This window comes from Sinohyriopsis cumingii, chromosome 16, assembly GCF_028554795.1.
Source record: "Sinohyriopsis cumingii isolate HCF-2022 chromosome 16, ASM2855479v2, whole genome shotgun sequence".
Taxonomy (NCBI): domain Eukaryota; kingdom Metazoa; phylum Mollusca; class Bivalvia; order Unionida; family Unionidae; genus Sinohyriopsis; species Sinohyriopsis cumingii.
The window spans coordinates 15639963-15661632 of NC_142976.1; the positions used below are offsets into that span (position 1 = coordinate 15639963).

Below are 21670 nucleotides of genomic sequence, written 5' to 3' on the forward strand. Positions count from 1 at the left end.
GTCAAGAAAAAGGGCGCATCGAGTCTAATTATCACAATATAGGGTAGTATGAATTTATTTATCAGCATACGTAGCTTTCATTGTGACATCACAGTGCGCGACATGCATTCCAGATTTTACTTGATTACACCTGCAACTTGATCTCGTCCAGAAATGTCCACGTACTTTAGCATTGATTTTAGAGTAGGTACTTCTCGACACTTGTAAACAATGACCTTCCAAATAAATATGGATATATGAGGATCCAAATAAATTAATAATATCCATTTAAAGGTATTGAGAATTCAATTCTAAATAATGACACCCATTACTAAAATAATCGATATTGAACGTATATATGACCTGCATATGATAATAATAATAATAATAATAATAATAATGAGGGCTTTGTATAGCGCCTAATCTTTAGAAGCTCTAAGCGCTTTACAACATTAGACAACACCTATAAGATAAAAAAACAAAATAATATTACAAAAACAAACACCATGATGTTAGAAAAACATTAAAAAATACAAAAACATGCTGAGAATATTTCAGGTAGGAAACATTATTAGGTCTTTCAGTTTGTTCTTGCAGTCGAAATAAGTGAGTTTTGAGAGCCCTCTTGAATGTGATCACTGTGTCTTTGTGTCTAAGTTCAGTGGGCAATACATTCCACGTTGCTGGGCCCTGGTTTGCAAAAGAACGCTGTCCATATGACTTTGTTTTCATAGCGGGAATAATGAGTATACAATTGTCATAAGAGGAGCGTAAGTATCTTGCTGGTGTGTACACATGGGTGAGGTCGGATAGGTATGTTGGACTAGAGTCCAACAGTGAAACGTTGCACAGAGAACAAATTTTGTGTTTGATCCTGGATCGAATGGATAGCAAGTGTAGGGTGCAGAGCAGCGGGGAGGTGTGTTCTGATCGTGGTACTCTAAGTATGATCCAAGCAGCTGTATTTTGAACTTTATGAAGTTTCTGGAGCAGATATGGAGATGAACCAGACAGAATTGAGTTACAATAGTCCAGTCTTGAAAGTACTAATGAACACACAAATGTTTTAGTGGCATCAACTGAAAGATATTTGCGAATTGAGCTGATGCGTCTCAGCTCAAGATATGCAGCCTTGCATATGTTCATGACATGTTGGTGCAATGTGAGAGGACTGTCCAGAGTAACACCAAGGTTTCGTACTGATTGTGTGAATTTAATGTTGGTGTTGCTGATATTTATTGTCTTAGGTAAAGGATGTGAATGAGAAAGTCTTTGTGTTGTGATCAGAATGGCCTCAGTTTTATCATCATTCATCTGCAGCTTGTTACATGTCATCCATGATTTCACATCAGAAATGCACCTCTCTACACCTTGGATGGTAGTATCAACTTCAATTGGGTGGCTAGATTTGTATATTTGGGTGTCATCAGCGTACAATTGGTGAGATACTGGATGATGATCTATGACACTTGAGAGCGACTAAGTGTACAGAATGAAGAGAACAGGTCCAAGAACAGACCCCTGTGGAACACCACAACATAGATCAACTGGTGTATTCCATTTGCAGATACAAATTGTGTCCTGTTGACCAAGTAGGACTTGAACCACAGTAATGCTGTATCATGAATGCCAAATACATGCTGGAGACGTGAATTAATATATCATGGTCTATTGTGTCAAATGCTGCAGACAAATCAAGGAGGGTGAGGACTGTAATCTTTCCGCTATCCAATGCAGAGAGAATGTCATTAACTACTTTTAGAAGAGTAGTTTCAGTATTGTGGTAAGGGCGATATGCAGATTGTACATTGCTAAAAAGACTGTTTGAATTTAGATGAGATACAAGCTGGGATAGAACAAATTTTTCTAAGATTTTGTATATGAATGGGAGATTAAAAACTGGGCGGCAGTTCTTTAAATCGTTATGGTCTAGTGATGGTTTCTTCAGCAAAGGCTTTACAATGGCAGTTTTGAAAAATGATGGGAATTCCCCGGATGAGAGAGAGGTATTAATAACATCAGTTAGTGAAGGCAATACTGGATCTAAGCACTCAAGCAGCAGTGATATTGGAATTGGATCAAGTTCACATGACTTTTTGCACTCTTCATCAGGAGTGAACGTACGAAATCCATAGAGACAGTTTCAAATGCTACTAACGGTTGCCGCTCAAATTCTGTATCCCAACTGTATGGTGACGACGAGTCAATTGAAATTGTGGTGTAAAGCTTATCTCTAATGGTTTGTACTTTGTCACGAAAGAAATTTGCAAACATGTCCGGAAGGTCGACTGGAGAGAAGGTAGTTGGAAGTGGTGTTGATTTGTTCCTTGACATTAGCTTGTTAGTAATCTCGAAGAGCTCTTTGCAGCTGGAACTTTCCATGATGTTAGTAGTGTAGTGGGCTGATTTCGCTGCATGGACTATATTTGTGACATTCTTCTTAGCGGCTTCATAGATTTGCTTATGAATAGTAAGTTTGGTCGAAAGCCAGAGCCTCTCAGCTTTACGGCGGTCTCTAATAGTGGTTCAAAGTGGTTTCGCCATTTCGCCGTCGATGCCATGAGTGGAAGGGACCGATATAGATTTCGCAAGTATGAATCATGTGCAGCAAAAGCTAAGAAACGAGAAGAGAAGAATTTGATAAAACTGTTGTTAATTCGTGTCTTCATGTTATTTGAAAACTGACAATAATAATCAGTTTATTAGGCCAAAGGCATTATCGTCATGCTATTATTTCGATTAAAAAAACCCGTTGTCCACAAACATGATTTTTTTTAATGAATAATGAAAAAAGTAAATTCGTGCGCCAAATCGCGAAAGTTGATCTAATCTAGACATAATCAGTGTTTGCAGTAGCATACCAATCGATATACCGATACTCTGGCCCCGCGCGGTCATGGTCGGCTCTATGCCCCGCGTACTCCTAACGCCACCTCTGGATATCCCTTCACCTCGATAGCAGGATTTGATGGTGGAATAAAGAGAATAACATTTCAATTGCGTCAACAGTATAAAAGAGGTACAACAATAACAACAACGATGATGATGATGATGATGATGGTGCTGGTGGCAGTAATGATGATTATGATGATGATGATGACGACTACGCCGCTGATGATTATGTACACGACATTGACAACATTAACGAATTTAAGTGGGATGAACATCCAACTATTAGTACTAATACTACTACCATTTTCATCGCCGCTGCGGTCCAAGAGACACACTGGACAGTCAAGTTTTGGCAAATAGTTCTCTTATAATTAATTATGTTTGCCGATGACGTCATATATTTGACGTCAGCAACCGTGGATGAACAAACCGCTTAGATACACAGAAGAAATATATTTTGTTCATTTCAAAGCGGCATAAGGCTTGCATGGAAGACTATTCATGTCGACAGAGGTCATTTAATTTGGATTTCTGGCAAACTTTTTCTTTGAAGAATATAGAGTGATCAGTATATCTACAAGAACAGCAAGTTAAATGATACAATGATAAGACAACAAATCACCGATGATGATTCATTTGAAAGTCTAGAAGGTAAGAATTTGTGACCTTTGTCAAAATCTGTGTCACAAATCTATGAGGGAACTTCGGTTTACTGAGTGACACTTGAAGGATTTTATTTCATTTCAGTGGTCATCAGATTCTTCCTTTTCTCTTAAGCATTACATGTTTACTGAGTAAAACGCAATATGTATTGTAATACGGAAGAAATATTTGACCAATTATTAAACAGTGAAACATAAATTTGGAGAGACAGTGTGTGTATATGTGTGTGTGATATCCGACGTAAACTTACAGCTGTTACTAATCTATATACTCATAGGACAGGCCCCAAAAATTTGGATAGTTTCTATCCAAGGTAATATGACACCCCAGCTGAATGGCCCTCTGCTATTAAGATCCCAAGCCCATGCCTGTGTGAGCCTGATGAGTTCTTCCAGGCTGGTGTAAACTGCTGTATGAACCCGGTTATTAGTTCACAGAACCTCCAAATATTGCAAATGAAGCAAGTGTTTGGACAATATAATGAGTGTCGTTTTATATGCATTTCATTACTGTACTATAAAGGCTTATTACTTCATATGATTTTTTTCTTCCAGCCACATAGAAACATTCTATATGGTTTTATGAATAATCCATATAAATGTTGTTACATCCCACATTGTAATTTGTCGGTCTCAAAGAATAATGCACCTGCTTTTTTAATTTCAATGAATGTGCATTTTTAAAAAAAATATCACATAATACTTTAGAAATTCTAAGATGGTAAACACATGAACTTATGAAAAAATCATTTGCTATGCCCCATTTTTACATATGACTCTTCTACTGTAATACTTTTGTACAAAATATGTTTAAAATCTATTGCAGACTGCACTGTAAATTTATAAAGTCCAGTGAACAAACTTGATATTTATTTTCCAAATGATGATATGTAAATTAAAAGTATTGTCAAAGTTTACATAAACATTTCATACATCCGAACCAGAACACATCAGAGGTAACATCTATGGTACGATATCAACTATGCGTCTATCCATGCTTATTACAAGATCCTAGAATTATTTGAGCATAGTATTTACAACTGTTCAAAACGCTGCCCTATGGGGTACACTGTCCACATTGTGTGTTATTTCCATTTTATATGAATTCCTTTTTAAGGTATGAGTCGTTATCCTATCTGAATTGCATTGGACTTTAATGGCCATTCAATATTTTCATCATTCCTTTCTAAGTCCTGTAGTACATTATTTGTTGTGTTTTACAACGTCTGGTTGCTGATCGCTAGGAAAACTTCATCTTTCTGGAAAAGAACACAAATTCATCCAAGTACACTGCTGTATGGTAAACAATGAAACTTAGATTCAAAAATAGATCTTGATGGAATGCGATTTATGGGTTCCTCAAAACTGTATATATAGATGCACCACGGTAAGGTATATAAATCAGTTTAATACGGATAATTAACACATAGATGCATGCAAAGTTTTTGTCCCAAGAAGAATGTATCTACTGAGGAAAATAAGTACTGATGTTGATAAAATGTAAATTGATCTACAATTGGCCATTTGATATGTGACGTTTGACCAAAACAATCCAGTACAAATTTTCCCGATATTTAGCGGCTAAGTTAACAGTTTTTCTTTCAAAGATGTTGCCAGGAAAAATGAGAAGCAGAAATCTATGAGAAGTAGCTATACATTTAAAATGGTTTAAAATAATTTTGTTTATTTTATGAATCTGATAAACCTTACTGAAGCATTTTATGATCAAATAGAATAATTTAAACTGTGTATAACGGCAATGTACATGTATGCATGTGTGGTGTGCTTAATTACAATTCAAATTCAACTGCACAGCTTGTTCATAGAGAACCCAAAAAGAAAGAGAAAGAGAGAAAAAAGAAATTTGTTGAGTTAAAAATGTTTGTATGCTTACCTTGGAGTTGACATTAGAGGCTGTCGTTTTCTCGGATTCTGTTTGCATGGTGTATCATGCAAGGCACGTTTCTTTGATGTGCACGTGTTTCAGGTGTACACAGGAAGAGAGCCTGGAGTAGCTCCTCTGGTATTGATAATAATTGTTCTTTGTCAGATACATGAACATCATCTCCAAAACTGTAATAAACTTCACCGTCTGGACACATGGAAATACAACAGTATCGAAGAAGATCTGGCAAAGCGGCCTCATGACACCATATAGTCAATAAATAATCTATCTGAACTTGAATAAGGCTTCCTAAATTCCTCAGGGCACTTTCCGGGGGCATCCATGTTTGTGGATGTCGGAATTCTTTCCCAGGCATTTTGATTGTCATTTGCCTTACTCCTTCAAAGGACAATGCAGCTGCATTGTAGATCTTTGGACAGTACAAATCCTTTAAAAAGGACATGTATGCATCAATATTTAGCATTATGGATGAAACTGACTCATCTGTCTCATGGATTTCCATGTGAAAAAGTTTGAAAAGCTCAAGACCTTGATTGTCAATGGCTTTCATTAAAATCTTTTCGTGTGAAATTCCATAATGTCGTGACAAAAAGTCATTTCCTCCCATGCACAAAATGATGGCAATCAGAGCCGCCGAATACTTCTTATTGAAGTATCTTTCAATACTTTCTATGATTTTGGAAATGTTGTACAGCTCAGGCTTTTGTTTCTGTAGCCAAACATAAACAGGGCGTATAAAGGTTCCAGTTTGGTTTCTTTTCCAGTGGAGACTGATACCAAATAGGTGAATTAGGACTGTGCCGATATCAGCTGATGATACATAGTTGACAACAGAATCTCCATCAGACAATTCAGCATCAAGCTCTTTCATCCAATCAAGTTGAGCCATTTCTGCTTCTCCCTTTCTCTGCCTGATGTTAGACAGCTTCTCCATACCAACAATTCCTGATTCGGAAGTAAATCGAACTCTCAGTGGTGTTGTGAAAGGACAACATGTGCAGGGGACCTCTTGGCAATGACATGCTGTCAGCAGAGCTTCACTGTCTATATCCAGTATAATATTTTGCTTAAGAAGAAGCTGATCAATGTGATTGCCTAAATAGGAACTTACAAGTTTCTTGCCGGTCGCTGTTCCCACAACAGAGGGCTTGTGAAATGTATCTTCACTGATCACCTCTTTTTCTTCCTTCAAATGTAAGATAGATATTTTTCCTTTAGAATCCCGCATTTTTCTCGTATGTGCTTTTAGTGTGTCTGGTGTGAAGGAATATTTTTCTTCACATATAACAATGTGACGTAAATTTGGAAGGTGTCCTATCAGCTTGTGAAGAATTGCCTTTGATACGTACTCTAAGTACTGGTCTCCAGTCGAAGCTGATGTCTTGAACTTCACACCGGCAAATTCTACAACTGAAGCTTTCGTTTGTTCCTTTATGATCGGTGGAACAGCTTTGAAATCTATTAGGATGAACTCATCTAAGTCTGGCAAATCGTCCTTTTGCTCACTTGTAGCTCTGGTATCAGATATTTTCTTTATCAACTCGAGAAGAGCTCTTTTCACACCAGCTGATTTATTTGTGGATGATTTTGTCCCATCTGGCTTAAAGATTGACTGACAAGTATTCATGGAAGAGCTTAGACAGTCCACAATCGTTGTCATCTTCTTTACTGTCCTTTTTCTTTTCTCCTCGCTTTTTCCTTTCATGCTCTTACATGATCTATTTTTTGGTACGCCTTTAGTCCTCTTGATTGTTGACCCTTTTGATCTTTTTATTCTGTTAATGAGATGTTTGGGTCCGTTTATCAATTCAATGTTAGGACAATCACTAAGTGTCATACCCAATAGACACTCTCTTGCTGCATATCTGTGAATCATGAATGTTCCTATCTCTTCTGTGGTTGAATCTAACATCTCTTGCTGAACCTCTAGATTCTCCTTGTGATATACATTTCTTAGAATGGGATCAAAACTTGATGACATTCCCTTTCTTCGATGTATCAGACCAACTGTTCTTACAATATGGCCCAAGTCATTATCACTGGCTTTTCTTCCCATGTACCTTTCTGAAATTTTGGATGCTATCTCTTCATCTTTTTTCTCATCTTGCTTAATCTTTGAAGCATCCTCTCCTGAGATGACAGACTGGATTACTTTATGGACTTGTCTCTGCTCGTCTATTGTGGACATCCTTATCATTACATTGCTTAGTGTGGCCCCTGGTCGAATACATTTCTTTGCATCTCTGTGGTCAATCTCTCGAGCAGTGTCTAATCCAAACCTGACAATACTACCATTGTGAGAGGTACTGAATAGAGCATGTTTCTTTGTCTGTGAAAGTGACTTGATTTGTAATGTTCTATCAAAAGCCGTGTGCAAAATCCAGCATAACTGGAAGCTCCATTTAAGAATGAGAACGGAAGTGAAGACTTCACACCGGCCAGTAGTAAGTTGTACCCATCTTTTCCTCCTAGTCTTTCAGCAACGGCGATGGCTACAATTTCGTCACAATGCCTCATTATATCAATATGCAGGGAAAACATTTTATTCTCAGTGGATGTTTTCTTAATGAATTCTTTCAACATTTGTCCCCATCTCAATTCAAGCTGGCTGACGGATAACTCCTGATCACACACATTATTTTCCAGCTCCTCTGCATGTGAATGTGGTAGCGAGTTGATAAACGTGATGATAACCGAGATATGCAAAGCTGCTGACAATCGCCAAACATTTCGCGTGGCTGTCTCGATGTTCTCGATACTTACCAATTTATTGCAGTCTTTTTCAATATCATCATCTCTCATATATTTCAGTATATGAATGAGGCCTGATGTTTCATAAGCTGATATTAAATTCATGATTTTAGACTTTCTCAAGTGCAGTACTGGAAATTCTGGAAGAAATGTTGCATACTTTTTGTTCCCATCTATAAGCTTAAAAAGATTTCTGGCAATCTTGTAGTCAGGTGCAAACAGAACCTTATCATTTGTTTCACTCAGTTCAGCCTTCTCCAAAAAATCATCGAGAACCACTTTCAATGTGGTTATGTCGTCATCTCTACCACTGGAGGGTGGAGGATGGCAACATAATAGTGGCGGTGATGGTGTGTTGTTTAGATCCTGATACTCTAGTATGCTACTATCAGTACTGCAGACAACAGTTTCATCTTTGTTTGTCATAAATCGTATCTGTATTTCTTCAAGGAGGGCTTGAACATCTTGGAGAATATCTTTATTAGCACCAACTTTTATCCTAATATTTGAATATTCTTCCTCCTCCTCTTCGTCTTCTTTTCCTTTTTTATTCATTTTATCTTTATACATTGGATGTACATCCTCCTCATCTATATCACTGACATCAATATATGGTAACAAATCACAAGATACATTTGGATCATCCTGGATGTTTTTCATATCCTCGATTGTATCCCCATTACTGTCAACTGATCTAATGGAGGTAATGGCTCCATTAATGCGATCTGTATCTTCACTGGAGATGTTTAGTGGGAAGTTTTCAGTTCTATCATTATTACCAATTTTATCCATTTTCTCCAAATCATGAATGGCCAAGGATGAAAAGCTTTCATCTAGATCCATGTTTTCTTCCTGAAATTCTGAATTTTCCGTCGAAGCCGCTTTGCCTAGAATGTTTGTGAAGGGCTGTAATGATGTAAGTCTTGTCCATATGTATTTCAGGCCCCATTTGGCTTGCTGCTGAAAACGTTCAAAAGCACACTCTTCATCAGAGGTCATCTTTAGTAGAACCCATTCTAGATCTTCTTTTTCCAGTGGTGGTGCTTCCTTGCATGCACAATCTTCTTTTTCTTCACACAGTGGAAGATGCCATGTTAATACATCGTTTGAATCTTTTGGAATGCCTTTGATTGTAATGGGCAGGGTGCATAGTTGATTTATTCTCCTTTCACCAGGTTGCGGGTCAGTTTTCATGGTGAGCTGGACCAGATTGTCCATGAAAAATATAAGATGGCAGTCTCTGAGACAAACCAAATGTTCAGAAGATGAGACATCACTTGCTTTTATATAGCAAAGTGGATATGGTTTCAGATACGTTTTAAAGTGACAAAGTTCTGGATCTGCAGCTTTCTTAAGACGTCTGTCTCCATTTCGTAGACTTTGACTCATATTGGTAGCTGATGTGATGGAAAAAACAGATGTGATGTTATAGTAGTTGATGAACAACTCATCTGTGACAATATCTTGTATGAGACCACTGTAATTTCTGTTAAGTATGTTCAGTGATGAATCGAAATGGCAATATAAAGAGGATAGTTTTGATGTGTAGAAATCATCTGATGATCGACGCCTGAGGCTGTCTTTGTTCAGTAGTGTTTGTTCTAATAAACACTGGAATGGTAAAGGAACGTGCAAGCGCCATTCTCTCATTATTTGAAAGTGGTTCATATCTAAGGGATCAGCAAGCCAATGTTTCTCCTCTTTAAAACACTGAAAGCAAAAGGAGTCAAGAATTCTATATTCCTCTGGGAGATCTTGGTCATCCAGACAAGATGAAAGTGACACATAATGGGGTTGGAGTTTTCCAGATTTTAGATGACTTCTTGCAAGAAAACCCTCACCAGGCGGAAGGCAGCCTTTGGGAAAGACGAGTATGACAGGCACATAAACATTGTGACTTTTCTTCAGAGAGGCACGAACTATCAGAGACATATCGTCATACATTTCAACATTATGTTGCAATTCCTGCAATTCGATACCAATGTGTACTCCTGCTTTATGTGCACACACATTTGTGCACTGCAAACAAATAATATTTTGAAACTGAGGAGCAGGTATATCTCTAAGAGCATTTTCTGTGTCGGTTTCTATTTTCTCAGGTCGATGGATACTTTCAAGATGGATAGTAATTCCATTTATTGCATCAGCAGCAAACTTTCGAGCAACATTCCGCTGACATACCTTCAAGCACAACTGATTGAGATCTTGTCCTTTTTCTGCCAACTCTTTACATAATCTAAAGAATTCCCATTTACTTTCCTGCTCATCTTCATAGTCTGATGCTTCTTTCTTACAAAAGGAACTATAATGCCATTCGAACAATTGAATTTTATTCCATTCGCTGTCGGTGAACTGTGTTTTATAATCAATAATTAAAGATGGAATCTTCAGCCCTTCAAGTTGTAGCTTATTAATTGTTTCTTCATACAGACCCAAACTTAAAATTTCAACAGACACTAGTTGTTGATAAAGGTTCCATGTTGATTTATTCCATTTGTTTGAAGATATAGACTGTGTTTGTTTTTCTAAGAGTTCATCACATACCACTTTGCAAACCTGGAAGTCATCATAGTGATGGAACATATATCGAAAGAAAGACGACAAAGAAACCAAATTCTTTTCTTCTCTCTGGATTATCCCAGTATCATGTCGCTGTAATTCTTGTACAATATTTTCTTTCTTCACAATTTTTTTCTTGTCATGAATCGAATGGTTAGATTTAAGGAACTTTACAAGATCATCTATGGCTATGAAAGTTCCATCTTCGATTTTATTGAAAGGTAGAGACTCGAGTGATGGTATACAGATGGAAACCTGTTGAAGAATGAAATTATTTAACTATCTGATGTCAACAATTCTGTCAAACTAGATAATAAAATATAAAGTTAGAATTTTGGTACTAGATTTTATGTATTGGAAGATAAAAGGTTACAAGTATGATTGATCAGTGATATGAGAGATTGATAGAAATATAAACTACAAACACATATGACCATATATCAATTGCTTCAATTTGTTACCTGAATGCTATTTACACAAGGCTGGTGTCAGTTATGATCCAATGTATGATTAAAGGCTTTATACACTTCCATGATCATTTACAAACATATATGCTAATTACCATAGTCTCTATCTATGCTACTTATAATATACATTAGGCAAAAAAGTACTACTATCTAATGATGATACACTTCTAATTTACCGACATAGACAATGTTATGCCTTAATTACTTCTTGCTGCAATTAGACAAATAAATGACCAACATGAAAATTAAAGCGACATGAACTCTGGGTTTCTTGATTTTGTGGATTTTGGAGATTGAACTTAACTTATTATTATTGAACTGTCAATGAATTTAAACTGGATTGATACATTAATTCTATAAACTTTTGCAAATGACCGTGGTATAAGGCTATTATATTTCTACAATTCCACACATATATATATATATATATATATATATATATATATATATATATATATATATATATATATATATATATATATAAAGTATCTCAAATAGAAACTCACAATAGAAAGTTTATGTATGTGATACACTAAGTGATAATACAAATTACTGAATGCAGGTAATATAGAATTCTTACCATTTCTTCCTCTTCAAATTCTTGATGATGTTACATACTCCGTGTCTTCAAGATAAAACTGTAAGTATTCTTGTAAAAAGTCACAAAACTATTTAGACAATGTATTTGAAGCATCTGTCAATCAAATACATCACAACAACAGTCAGCTAATCTTATTTTGGTACAAAATATAGACCTACCATTTATTATGCCCAATACAATAAATATAGAAATCCCATATTTAAAGCTAGCTTTCAAACACAGGGAACTGAAATAGGGGCATTATAACTGGACAGTTAACTGGGAGTCTGAAAGCAATTATATTTGACACGAGTGAAAGTCACACTTGCTGATAACAAGGTGATGACAGATAAAGCAAACACTGGCAGGCAAGCAACAGAATCTAGAGATATTCAGACCTGGGGCCTGTCCTAGGAGTATATAGTGATAAGCTAAGTGATAGAAAGAAGCAAAACCAAAAAGTTTTGTAAAACTTAACAAATTTTATTAGCAAAGTTATATATGAAAATGTTTCTGCTAGTTTTTTTCAACTTGTTGCTGATACTGGAAAATATTTTTATTGACCTAGAAATCGATGAGCCGTAACAACATCTGTTATCTGATGTAAATTTATGTAAGCGCAAATTATATCCCGGATATTTCATTGTTATAGTAGTCATTATAGGCTATTAAGCAAATTCAGAGAATTATTTAAACGAAAATGTGTCGGCTGCAAAAGATAATTTTATTTGTGCATGGCTGTTTTTTCTTCTTCTAGTCTTCCTGGTTTAAACCGATTGGTTTCAATGTTCTACGCCACGTTTTTATATTTTATTCGTTTGTCTTGTCTATGTTTTGTATTTAATTCTGAAAAAGACTCACGAAAGAGTCGAAAGCGCTCAGGCTTGTTATATAATATAGTCTAATAATACAAACCCGTTTGTTTGTACCCCCCTACCGATTTAAATAATGGAAATCTTTAATGTTATAAAAAGTGCAAGGAACTTAGTCAATTCATTCACTGGTTTATAGTTTCTAACTTGACTGAGCAGAGTGGCACTAACACTTCATCTTATGCGCGTTTCATGCTTAACGGAAGTTTTCAGTGTAACAGACGGACATGCTCGGATTCATTTCCAGTTTCTGGACAAGTCCATTTTCAGCAAAGGGGTGTATCACGACTACAGATGTACATACATAAGTCGTCTGCTTCCGATATTTACAATGTCGAATCAAGCAAAGGAAAATAATGACAACTACAAAATTGCTTTTCATGTGGATTTAAAAAGCGGTTTAATTTCTATGTTCATATATGCAGAGGGATATAATTCCAAATTCTCAACGCTATGTAATTTACGCAATATTATTCAGCAGTTACCGAACAGAATGAACTTTGTCATTATGTTGTCTGATGGAAATAAACTAGCCTATAGTGTACGCAATATGGCGCCGTGTTAGTATGGAAAGTCCGTTAAGCATGAAATGTTGCAGGGGATGCCAGCATTAATGCCATTCTGGTCACAGTCATGTTAGAAATTATAAATCAGTGATTCAATTGGCTTAGTTCTGTGCACTTTTTATCACATTAAACATTCTCGTTTTTGAAATCGGTGGGGGGTACAAACAAACGGGGATGTAGAGTCAGACTATAGTTTCGCGCTGTTCATTGTCAGTTTATTGCACACACACACACACACACACACACACACACACACACACACAGTAAAGTCAGCATCATGCTATTAATTGTGAATGATACGCAAGTTTTAAACAAAATTAGAATATTGGTCCCCATTGTTCGCAAATTCCCGGTGTTTTTTAGATTTGGCTGAAACATATTTATATGAATATAATATTTGGTAAGAAGGAAAATAAAGTAACCAAGATTGGTGGAAGGCGATTATAAAGCCTATATGTATGTGTATCTCCAAATGTAAAAAAAAAATCATAATAATGCCAGGGACAACATGTGTAGTTATTCCAAATCGAACGGGACACATCGTATTCATTCCGATTATCTCAAATCCAATGGGACAAAACCTTGCATCACCTGTTAATCGCATTACAGTTCCCAGACAAATGCAACATTGTTTCAGGGAAATTTTGCAAGTTTTCTCAGTATTTAGCAATTTTATTTCGTACACATATAAATGTCTTTTACAATACTATGAATATCACGATATTAAAATAATTGTAATTTTGATTGCTTTTTGTTTTAATTTTTATATTGAAAAAAACTTTAGAATATAGTTTTGGCTAACGATTCATATTAAAATTGAAAATTTACTGCCATTTCTTTTTATTAGTAAAATTTACCTAAAAATTCAAAAGCAGTTTATTAAAACCTTCTGCTCTCAACTGCTACTCGAAATAATTTCTAATTGGATAAATGGTTTGGCATATGTACATATATTTAACATTTTACATACGGACATTACGCCTGAATTTTACTTTTAAAGACAGATATATAAATTTACATCTATCGAAATCAGTAATAATCCCCTGACCCCAATTTCACCAACATTCTGAAACTTTCTGGCCAAAATGAGACTTTACTTTCAGCTCTTGCTTGTAATACTTCAGACGATATAAATAGTTTGTCAGATTTAGAGATAGTGGAGACGATGCAAAACTACTTCTTAGTTAAATTTTAACATGTGGAAATTAGTAAATGCTAAAAATAGTCGAGGAAAACCTAAAACTGACGTTAGTCCCTAAATTGTCCACACAGATAAAGCAAGACTTCTTTAAGGAAAGTTCCAGATAATCTTAAGCCCTTAATCCTGCAGAATGGTTTTGGAAAATAAAATCATTTTTGCCAAATAAGCAATCAGAAAAATATTTAAAAGGTATCAGTTTGTGGAAGAAAATTTGGGATCTTTAGCGGAAAGGGGCACCTGAACTATAAGCATGTCACCAATATAAGTAACATTATATTTAAACAATTTCTTATTGAAAGATGCTTCTTTGCTTACCTTAGTTGGTAAGCTCATCTATAAATTCATTTCATGTATGGGGTATATTGTTTTTTTCTATTAACAATTTTCAAGTAAAATAAAACATTTAAGTCTGACTAGTGGAGTACATTGTAATGATTATCAAGGAAACCGCAGTCTGGTATAGCAATTTAAAACCGCAGTCTGGTATAGCAATTTAAAACCGCAGTCTGGTATAGCAATTTAAAACCGCAGTCTGGTATAGCAATTTAAAACCGCAGTCTGGTATAACAATTTAAAACCGCAGTCTGGTATAGCAATTTAAAACCGCAGTCTGGTATAGCAATTTAAAACCGCAGTCTGGTATAGCAATTTAAAACCGCAGTCTGACCAGTATTGGTATAGTAATTTAAAAGATTTTTGTAACCCCTCTCCATCCCACACCCGCCTCCAAGTCTGCCTAGTGGAGTAATTTTCAAACTATGTATTTTACTACTGTGACTGTAATGTGCAGACTATGACTGGTCAACTGATTTTTAAATTATGAATTTATTTGTTTTTTATATACCTCTACAAGATGGTTATGCAAAAAATACGAATGATCGGGAATGCTCTTATCACCAGGTTTTACATCATTTTCAGTTCATTTACATTGTGATAAGAAAATATAAAAAAACTCAGATACCTACAATAAAATTAGGACGTATATCTGAATCAATATAAGCGGAACGACGCAAATTCAATTACATTTTCTCCTTTTTATGAACAGCTTGGGCGGAAAAAGAATAAAATCTACTAATTTGGATTATTAAAATGGGGAACTTATTCTTCTCTTCTCATGTAGCTTTGTTAGCTTCACGTAAATCATGTAAAAGTAATATAACGTTAATCGAGGGTGAACACGTTCCTTCACTGTTTTTTTTCTTTCAGAGAACGTTTCTCAGACATCTGCACACAGCAGCGTCACAAAACAATTCAAAACTGACTGGACTTCATCCGATCAGATAGAAAATGAACAGAATGAAACGGCGCAGTCAAGTTCTGCAGTAACATTGTGCCTGTCGAAATCCACAGTTCCAAGTCGGACGTCGTTGTCGCTAACCAGCTTAGCAAAATTACGTTCTAGCGAACATGCTATCACTGAACGACCACAGAATACGAAAGTATACACATCACCATCACCTTTGTTGGACATTTCTACGCAAGAGCCATGTCAATCTAACTTAGCAAAGCGCATAGAAAAGTCAAGGTCATATGAGTGTTACCAGTTTCCACGTCCTCTGCATTTACCTACAAGCGCATCAATATCCTTACCAGATCTTTATGGCAGACGCACGGTTCGAGTGCCGACAAATGAAATCGACAATTTGATTGGCATATTAAATAGGAGAAAAGATATAGAGGGAAAAAAGGTCAAGAATAAGAAGCCCACCAAATTACTACCCCCGCTGCGACCCCCACCTTTCATCCCAGCTACTCCTGAACCGCCAAGACATGAACTGGACCGATTCATATTGCGTTTGGAAAACAAAACCTTTGTGGACTATTTTAATGTCTTCCTGAGTCTACCGGTAATGAGAGAGAGAGGGGGGGGGGGGGGGAGAGAGAGAGAGAGGAGCACGAGTTTCTGATTATTAATTTGATAAAGTTATGGATTTTTTCTTAATTAACCGCCCTCTCTGTCGCATGTTAGAAATGAATCTCGGATGTACATAATGACCAAGAACAGTCCTTTTTCTATACAAAAAAATTCTAGAAATTACATATTTAAGAGCGCAGATATTTCATTGATGCATGAACCGTTGTCAAATGTTACTTTCAATTTCTTTATTTCATTAGGGATATGTATTCTTTGTAGTCCGCCCAAAACTTACCAGTTCAGTCATTATCACTACGATTACATCAGTACGTATATCTCAACACGAGTTCGTGTATATGTATATCTCAACACGAGTTCGTTTATATGTATATCTCAACACGAGTTAGTTTATATGTATATCTCAACACGAGTTCGTATGTATGTATTTCTCAACACAAGCTCGTTTATGTGTATATCTCAACACGTGTTCGTCTATATGTAAATCTCAACACGGGTTCGTATATATGTATATCTCAACAAGAGTTCGTATATATATATCTTTCACATTGTTTTGTGTGTGTGTGATTTGGATGTTTAACGTAGCTTTAACAATTTTTCAGTCATATTGCGATGATGTCTGCAGTGTGACAGTTTATAGTGATGTCTAGCACTGGGGCATCATGCCGCATACATGTAGTATGATGTCCCACACAGTCACATTAACCTGATACCAGGACAACCAGTCCTAACATTAACCTCTGAATGCTGAGCGCCTAGCGAGGCAGCTGTTAGTATCATTTTTGTAAATCTTTGGTATGACTCGTCCGGGGATCGAACCCACGACCTCCCTCATCAGAGGCGGACGCTCTAACCACTAGGCCACCGGAGCGGTATTTCACATTGTTTTGATCCTAACTTGTATCTTAATAATCCTAAAGTTCAGAAAGATATGGTCTTACTTTGAGTCTTTTGCCTCCTAGTTCATTCCAAACCTGACCGTTAGCCTACACCATTGCTCTATTTTGAAAGAATGCGTGCTCTGTGGAAGAAGATGAATTCCGCTTTGTTTTAGAATGTTCTTTATATTCTGACGTTCGCTTATATATTTAAATTTACTGAAAATTTGTCTAAATTAGAATTAAACCAAATATATTTAAATTTACCAAAAATTTCTATTTGGATAAGGTGATTGGGGGCAAAATTAGGAATTATATTTTCGAAGCTTTCATGTGAAGCAATAAGTTCTTATACACTTCTCCAATAAAATGTGAACGACTAGGGTCAAGAAAATCACTCGTCCACTCGTTCTGACCAAGTAAAATTGACTGGACCAAGTAGATCCAGAATCACACATTGAGAATATTTTGCCGTGAAGCAAACACCGAAACATATCTTGACATGTGAAGTGCTTCGATTGTCAACGGTTAATCTGCCTGCTTGATGTCTATCTAGAACATTTTTTTTGCAATGGAAACTACTTTGTGGAGGTGGGTACAGAGGTATCTAATGTAAGCCTGATGAAAAATTGGTAACTTTTAATATACTGAGTTGCAGTTTTACACTTAGCACTCAATTTCTTAATGGTGTTTGCATTTACAGTGACTTGGGCGCACGCATATAGGGGAAATAGAGGGAGCACTTGTTCCTACCCCCACTCCCCTGATTTCACATCTATTAATGGTGTAGCCTACATCAGCTAAACTTAATAGCTGACCATTACATATTTGCTCCCACCACCACCACCACCACAAAAAAGGAGTTTAGCGGACTCCCAGTACAGTCACACCTTTTAATACTTAGTCGTCAATTTTGTCTGAAGAAAGATTCCCTTTCAAAAAGCATCTTTATGTGCCAGATATGTGTAAATTTAAGAGACGGGGAATTTCAAATTGTGTGTGACTTTTTGTCTTCTCAGGCAATGCTACAGTTACTTCAGGCCGGCGATATTTTCAAGAATTATTATTGACACACTGTCATGCAAAGAGGAAGATGCCAGCAGATATTTCTATAAGCATGTAATTGCTTTTCACAAACGAATGCTACCGACCTTTGTTAATCACTGTATAATGAACATGTCAGAATATCTGAGAAAAAAGAAAGAAAAAAAACACCATAAAATAAATAATATATAATACGGAAAGACTGACAGACAGTTTTCTAGTTTGGTGGGTCAGTGTACAGGATGAAGATTTTATGACTTTAATCCAAGCTGGACGAAGTTTTGCGTTGATTTGAAAGCAATGCAACTGAACTGCTAATCCGTTAACAACTTACCGTAATTGGAGCATACTGACACACGGTGTAGTAATGACGTCAGAAAGTTCCATTGCCATTCTACTGATGCAAAACTGAGTCGAGCGTGGATTAGACGTAGGAATTTAGCCGAACCAGGTACAGGTGGAACCACAGTCAGCCTCTTTGTTCTGAGAATTCTCTAATGGTCGGAAGGGGTAACGAGATGCCTTTAATATTCGGTACAACAGTGTTCCAAATAAGCATGGTAAGTAAATTAATCTCCTGATATATAAAAATTTTGCAATGCATGAAATGTCTTGAGGTAAAAGACGTTTTTGTGGCGTATACATTTGCATTTATAGTTTTAAAAAATTTAAGGACCTTTTCGAAATGGCAGTGCGGGACAGTAGCAGACACTCAACCCTTCAATGAAATACACATTTTCAGTTAATAGAGAAGAACTATTGTCTTCTTATATTACCCACCCAGCCACCCCCTCCACGTTTTCCTTCCCCGCTAGTCAGCTATGATCTGTATAACGCTAGATCGCCGCTTTGAGCTAACTTTCCGTTACCATGAAACTTTATGCATAAAATATTCAATTTAAAAACAATCGAAGATTTTATTTCGCGTTTGTTACAAGATAAATTCCCATCACATAACATTAAAATGAAGGTATTTTAAAAGTTTCTTTCTTACACATAATCACTCCCTGTCGTTTTATTTTTTAATGAAATTTTGGTCGATTCTAGGCTATACACTGGAATGAAATATTGGAACAAGCCTTTCCTTGCTTGTGTTAAAGGCGTAATTATTTGCTTTATACAGAGAGTACATAAAGTCTGTACAATCAGGAAAACTCGCGTACTATGACAATCACATGTGTTATAAATAAGGAGAGGAGACGGTCACGTGATATGCGTAATGTAGAGGGGTGTCGAAAGGCGGCTATATTAAAGTCTCGATTCCGTAAGCGTCTAATAATAACTTCCAATTTCATAGTTATAATGTTATTTGCGTCTGCTGACGGTCAGTGAAAAATTAACTTTTTTCCTCCGTGAAATATCAAGATTATTTCTTTCAGAAAATCCAGTAACTTACTGCCTAGCATAAAGTAAGACCCAATAATATTCTGTCATATTTTCGACGATTGTAAGTGCCTGACTGGTCCTAGGTAAAGAAATTTGAGATGTTATGTTTGTGATTGCGTGTTTTTCTTGACGTGCTGCTATCCCACTTGAGGACTAGTTGTTGTAGGGTTTAACGCCATTTTTCAGCACACGATAGGCAATACATGGCGGCCAGTGTTAATGGTGGAGGAAGAACCCAGAAAAACCCCAGAAAGAACCACTGACCCACGAGAAGCTACTGGCAAGCTTTCTCACATACTCACATTGGCTGAATCCTAGACTCGAACCCACGCAGACAGAGGTGAGATGGCAGTGATCCGTAACGGATAGCGCTTTAGACCACTCGGCCACTCGGGGTCCCTTTAGGACTAGCAAGAGTAAATTTGAGCATAGTGCTGTAACGCATCAAGCCACAATGAGGAGTCAAATGGATGGTGTAGAACTCAGATTATAGAATGTGGCCCATTGTTTAAAGTCCTCAATTTCACAACTTGCGTGTGTCTATTCATCCGTAGATACGAAATAATGGATGGTCATTAGCCATTCTACATACTCAAATTTCTCTCTCATACAGGCGGATATAAGCACTACTAAAATCTATAAATTATATAATCCGGTACATAAATCAAAGAATCAAATTGTATGTATATTATAATGTTATAACTTTCTATATACATATAAACTGCTATTTTCTCGTCGGAAGGTGTTCGGTCAGCATGTGTACTACAACTATTTGAAGAGAACATTCGAGTTTGAACCAGCGGTGAAAGAAAGGACCAATGTAAGTTTGTTATTCTTTTCATTAATATAGACATATTAACATACGGATATGGAAATAATCACTACTCTGGATGCAAATATACAAGACAAACGTTGTTTGTTTTGATTTGGCTTTGTTGGTTTGAACGGGAGCTAAATGTCTTTTGATGGACACAATGAGGCGGCCAATCAGGGCTGACCTGGAAGGGTGTCGAACCCGCAACTCCTGGATTACGAGTTAGACGCTCTACCAAAGGAGCTACTGCGGCTCCCCACATATTTTACATAATTCTAGTAAATGTTATTAACACATTGTTTCGTAATAACTGACCCGTGCAAGATCCTTATAATAAAATGATTCATTAGCGAACATAAAGGTCAACTCAAAGATAAAATAAAGATTATAAGAATTTTAGATTCTTTGGAACAGTTTCATTACAGTAGGCATGTACAAAATCAAATAAATGTTACGATGCGCAAATTAAATAAGTTTTGTTTATTTGGAGTTTTTAGTTTTGTTTTGTTTGTTGTTGTTTTTGTTGTTTCTGTGTTTCATTTAAGAAATATGTAGGTACTCGCCATTACTCTTTCGAATAAAAATGAATGACAAATGGTAGAAATGTCAGCATCTACATCAGAAACGAAAAGAGCATTCTACTGACCTAATGGCACACATCAGGGATTACCTTCTTGTTGCGTTGCTGTCGGCAAATCCAATATGGAATTATGTTGAGGCCAGTCGCTCCATCGACGAAAACGATAAGACAAAGATCCATCACGTTTAAACGCATGCGCAATTCGATGTATAGTATTGTACAAATTGAAATACATGCACCTTTAAAAGCAAAATATTTATATTTTGTCTAATTCCGTCAACCTAAAGTCAACGGTTGAACTTTTAAAATTAAAAATTAATGTATGGAAACCTCGTCCTATGTTAAACTTGACAACACATGTTTAATTATACAAAACTCCGATTACAGTCTTCCTTTTATTGGAGAATATTATCTGTACGAATAGCTGCTGTTGTCTCTAGCACCTGCCATTTTTGGCAGTGTCGAAACACACACATACACATGCACACACGAACACACACATATCTTGCAAGAAGAATACTAAATGCGTTTTAATATGTTCTTCGATGATCTTCGTGACTTTTACTATTTACATTGAGCAATCACGTCAAGAGTTTCTTCTTCTTGTTGTTGATTTGGATTGAACGACACTTCTCTGCTGAAGATAGGCTTTACAAGGCG

The 21670-nt window shown here is 36.4% G+C and overlaps 1 protein-coding gene across 1 annotated transcript in view; it reads left to right on the forward strand.

Moving 5' to 3' along the window:
• The first annotated feature begins 15648 nt into the window (after positions 1–15648).
• Positions 15649–21670, forward strand: part of LOC149779983 (uncharacterized) — a 121184-nt gene continuing 115162 nt past the window's right edge. Inside the window, exons 1-2 of the mRNA XM_089936706.1 lie at positions 15649–16282; positions 20359–20436. The gene's annotated coding sequence lies outside the window, so the exon portion shown is untranslated. The remainder of the gene's footprint in view (positions 16283–20358; positions 20437–21670) is intronic.